Genomic DNA, 6000 nt, shown 5'->3' on the forward strand with positions numbered 1-6000 from the left:
GACTGGGACTTCTAAAGAAGAGATCAAACAGCAAGGAGCTTTGTTCCTGTCAGAGCACTCTCGAGTCACACACACACACACACACACACACACACACACACACACACACACACACACACACACACACACACACACACACACACACACACACACACACACACACACACACACACACACAGGAACACATACACACACACAGGAACACATACACACACACAGGAACACATACACACACAGACACACACACAGACACAGACACACATAAGTAGTTTTTTTGGGTATCTGTACTTTACTTTACTATTTATATTTTTGACAACTTTTACTTTTACTCCACTACATTCTTAAAGAAAATATGTACTGTTTACTCCCATACGTTTTCCCTGACATCCGTACAGTATACTTCTTTCTCTAATACTCAACTTTATCCCTCTTGCTCATCTCAGAATCGAAGCATACTGTAGGTCAAGCTACCTTGTCAATTGTTGTCTTCTTCGTGAGATTTTCAGTAAACGTCATTCACAGTGGTTGTTTCATGACACACATATGTCATATACATCCATTATACCGTTACCTATTGTATAAAAAACTATCTTTTTTTATAGTGACATGGAAGTACTATTTTACTCCTATCTAATGTCTGTCAGTCTGCAAATGTTCTGCACATGTTATATTAAAGTAAGGAAACAATATTGGAGCTTTTTCTGTCTTGGACCAGGTCTCACTAATTTATTTTACATGGAGGAGTTCATGCTGTAAACTAACACAAATGTTGGTGCAATGCACTTGGCTTTTTATCATCCAGTGTGTGAATGTTTTATATGTATCAAATAAACGATTAAAATAAAACAAAATTCATTTCACAGAGATGAAGTGGGCTGGATAGAGGTTAATAAGATAAACCATATTTCCCAGTCAATATTTTGACACCATTTAATGTAAGATTAATTAAAGAAGGGCACTTAATATACACCATTTTTAACACTTTCATCAAATCAATCTATAAATTCATCTTGTGCAAAACAGAAAATGTGATGTCTCGCTTTTATATTTCAGTTATAAGTTATATCTCAACTGACGTATTTGAAATAGCTCTGTTATTTGACATGTGTGTGAGAGTGTGTATCCCTCCCCTCAGCAGCCCTGAACTGCAGCTTACTCCTCTCCTGTCTTGTTACAACTTTTCATGTTACTTTGGAAAATTTGGCAGAAAGCACATCTTTGAATACTACTGCTTGATCAGAATAAATTGGCCATGGTTTTGCATTTTCATGTTTCTTCCTTTTCCTTTTCAGTGTTTTTCCCCCTACTACTCTACAAATGTCACACTCTCGGGTTCACACACGCACACACACACGCACACACACACACACACACACACACACACACACACACACACAGGAACACATACACAGAAAAAAGCCTCCTGTGTGTGTGTGTGTGTGTGTTTAATTTTAGGTCCCCATAAGGATAGAATAACATAACGTGTGTGTGTTTGTGTGTGTGTGCGTGCGTGCCTGCGTGTTTGTGTATCTATGGCCAGTCCATTTCTGGATGTAATGACACTCCTAAACCATTACCTTACTCTTACTTCTTCATTAGAAATGATCCTCTCCTACTCTCCTTTATCCCTATCACTACAGATGTAATTTAAACCAGTTTTCTACAGCAGGAAAATAATACAGCAGCAACAGGAAATGTGGATTATTATGTTAATAGACATTTTTGTAGGGGTTGATACGGAAGCCCTGAAGCCCAAGGCATCAAAGTAGACTCTTGGAATTATCTCGTTTGAATAACTTAGTATATCATTAAAACGACTTAGTATCTTGTTTGAACAACTTAGTATCTTGTAAGTCATTCAAATGAGATACTAAGTAATTCAAACGAGATACTAAGTTGTTTAAACAAGATAGTAAGTCGTTCAAACTTTTTTTTACCTTGGGCTTCTGGGTATCTCGTTTGAACGACGTAGTATTTTTATTTATTTATTTACTAAGTCATTCAAACAAGATACTAAGTCATTCAAATGAGATACTAAGTTGTTTGAACAACTTATTATCTTGTTTGAACAACTTAATTTTGTCAAATTAGGCCTAATTTGTTATGCAGTTTGTCAGACTGTGTCAGATTATTCATTGACAGTTCTTTGATAGCCTAAAGCAAGGCTGCTTTTGAATGCCAGAGCATGTAAGTGGGCGAGTGTGGAGCGAGGAGCAAAGCATAATTCAAACAGATTTTAAAAAATTGTGTTGGCTTTCTCTCCTGTCTAATTTCGCTCTGCTACTGCTCAGCCACAGGCTCTGGGCATGCTCTGCCTAGCATTTTTCATTTCCTTTATCACTATTCTTTTAATTACACCTATTCAATTGTAATGATTTAACATACCCCACCCACAGTAGCCTATATATAGTTGATATATTCTACTTTCTAACATTAGGATATGTAATTTCTATTTTGAAGGACTTTTAGGTAGGCAATACATAGGCTACTGTAAAATGTTTTTTTCTTTTCTTCTTGGAATAGAAACACCATAATATAAATCAATTTAATTAAGTGTAAATAATAAAGGCCAGTATCAAATTCTTTTCATAAATAAAAGGGAATAAATCATCTCAAACTGCAGGAGTCAAAAGGTTTGCGCACAGAAGCAAGGACCAAAAAGCTTTACATGTGCATTGAGTGTGGGACATTTTCTCTACTAATTAAATATTATTATTATTATAAAGACAGAAAAATACACATGTAAAAGCTTAATTACATAAATGAATATTAGTGGGAATATAGCCATAATATAAACAAGAGAAAGGAGAATGGAATTTATTTGAAAAGCCTAAAGTTTAAAAATACATTGTGATGAAGCTGCTCAAGTGTGGATGCTATTTCTGAAAATGTTTGATATTTCTTACAGTGTCCATTGAGCTTTTTTTTTGGAGAAAGAAAACAAGTAGGCCCTCAGATCATGACTCAATACTGTCATCTTTATACCACAGTACTCTATTACATTTAAGTAGGGACCGGCACAGAGTCCAGTAGGACAGTGTCACAAGGCTACATAGTCATAGGCCTACACTTCACTGCTGGAGGGAATACACAGCTGTCCTTGATTGTGAGCTAGAATTAAATGTTGAATGAAATGTGTGCAACACAAGAGGTAAAAAACGGTTTTCCATCAATAGAATCAATGTAGCAACGTGATTTCACAAGGGAATTGCTAAGACCGCACTTACCGATAGGACTAGTTATCTCACGCACTCTGGCAGAGATGTAGCCTATATGAGTGCTTTAACAGTAGCCTAAACGTACAGTTAAAGTATCCATCAGCAGCCGTGCATGGGTAAAATCACTAGTGATGCCAAACCAGAAGGAAATGTCATATTACAACATATGTGTTGTGATAATTGCTTTGTTTGTTCTATAACCTGTTAGTTCATATGCCTTGCAACCGTAATATATAGTTCTAAGGCTGAGACAATAAGAAGACACAGTGGCTGAATAAATTCAACCACACTTTTGTTTCATCACAAAACTGGAGAGCAACCTCTGTCCGGTGAAGTCCACAAAGCATATTGCATGTAACAAACAGTTACATGACCTACAGCATGGTCAAGGATGTTAATGTTTCCGACATTTAGAACCACGGAGAGTTACCGCAAGTAGAAAAAACGTTGACTCACCCTACTTGTAGAGAAACGCCAATGCCATCCTCCTCACTTTCATGTTGACGAAACAGTCCATGACTTACAGTACACACTTTTATTTTTTGTTGTCCTAGGCTACCTGGCTAAAATGCTTCCTTTCTGGCCTAACTTCATGGGCAATGTTAGCTAGTTAACATTAGCCTTCTACATCTACATGTAGCTACATATTGAACTTCCATCCTCTCAGGCCAGGGGCACAATGTATGAATTTATGGTTGGATCAGAATCACCGTTATAATCATTGGCCAGTACGGAGAATTAAGTAAAACCACAAGTCCAAATCCCTATCTCCAGCCATGGCTAATTTAGTAAAGGGGCAATTTTAGCTAGCTAGCGAGCCACCGGAGTACAACAACACAATGAGATGCAATAATTCAAGAAGTTTCTGTCAATTATGTATTGCTTTTGATGTGATTTGATTGGAGTGAAGCCAAATCCAAACTGGCTTCCCTTTACACTTTTTTTGGGTGCGCCAGGACCATCCACAGTTGAGCTCACTCAGTTTAGCTCAACGCTGATTGGCTATTATTTTATAATTTTTTATCAATGGAGGCCAATTGCTCGCTGTCATACTCTTTTTGACCAGACATCATCAGATAGATGGCCTACACATACAGAGACAGAGTGGCGCTATTTCGCTCGCTTGGATGCTTTGTAATGGTGAGATACATTCAGCCTCTTGCAAATTGAAGGAAAATTATGAAACACAGAGAAACGAAAGATAAATTATTATTTTATTTGTAAAAAAAATGTTTCTTGTAAATTTTTTGGGGGAAGCCTGGCTTCCCTTGGCATCCATGAATACACACTACTGGTATCCATCACCAATAAATGAATTAACTTCAGAGATAATAGGCTGGTTTATGCTGTGAACAACATGCTTTTATTTGCCTACTAGAATTGCCTACAAAATACGTTTTGTGATAGGCTATGGAGCGATTTCAGTGCCAACATAAATTGTATTTGAATTCCATAATTTTGAATTTGTATTAGGATATTGAATTTGAATTTAATATTTTTGAATCTGTAATGTACAAATGTAATCATTGAATTCATATATTGAACTTGTATTTCATGATTTGAAACTCAATTGAATTGAGTTTTAAAATTAAATTGAAATGTAATTGAATATTCAAGTTCAATATTTATATATTCAGTTTCAATATGGTAGATATTGCATTCATTGTCTGTCTATCAAGTTTCCAACTATAATTTCAATTTTATTAAAGTTTCATAATATTCAAGTACTCAGATGCATTCAGATTCAGTTTTCAAATTCAGTTATCTAAATTCAGATTCAAAACCAGAGACGACATCCTGGTATTTTGCCAGCTCACTGAGCTAAACAGAATCTTCTGGCGGTTTCTGAAGCCAATGTGGTATATTTAATTTATTTTCTTCCAATTAATTTGGCTCTAGCTGTCACGCCCTGACTCAGGGGACGCTTAAATGTTGAGTCAGGGTGTGTATATTCTTTGTTGTGCGTTTTCTATGTTTATTATCTAGTACGTGTATTTCTATGTTGGCCGGTGTGGTTCCCAATCAGAGGCAGCTGTCGCTCGTTGTCTCTGATTGGGGACCATACTTAGGCAGCCTATGGGCACTATTGAGTTGTGGGATCTTGTTCCGTGTAAGGTTTGTTTTCTGTACTACCTTGGACTTCACGTTTCGTTTATTGTTTTGTCGTGGTGTTTATTCAGTTAAAATAAACATGTATGCATATCACGCTGCGCCTTGGTCTGACCCGTCATTCAACAAACGTGACAGAAGATCCCACCAAACGAGGACCAAGCGGCGTGCCCAGGCGGAGCGAGTAGCCATGTCACAGGTGGGCAATTTGTGGTCATGGGAAGAGATATTTTGCCGGGGAGAGGACCATGGGCTAAGGTAAATGCCCAGGCAGGAGAGGAGCAACGGCAACACGGAGGAGGCAGGTCGAGGAGGAAGCCCGAGAAGCAGCCCCAATAAAAAAAATTGGGGGGGCACACGGGGTGGTTGGCGGAGCCTAGTGTCAGAGCAGAGCCAACTCCCCATACTCACGCGAGGAAGCGTATGACTGGGCAGGCTCCGTGTTATGCGGAGCTACGTACTGTGTCGCCAGTGCGCCGGCACAGTCCTGTACGTCCTGTGCTTGCACCACGCACGTGCCGTGCGAAGATGGGCATCCAGCCAGGACGGGGTGTGCCGGCTCAACGCTCCTGGTCTCCAGTACGCCTCCTCTGTCCCGCATATCCTGCGCCAGTTCTACGAACTGTATCGCCAGTGCGCGTGCACAGCCCAGTGCGTCCTGTGCTGATGCCTC

The sequence above is a fragment of the Coregonus clupeaformis genome, chromosome 31, assembly GCF_020615455.1.
Source record: "Coregonus clupeaformis isolate EN_2021a chromosome 31, ASM2061545v1, whole genome shotgun sequence".
NCBI lineage: Eukaryota > Metazoa > Chordata > Actinopteri > Salmoniformes > Salmonidae > Coregonus > Coregonus clupeaformis.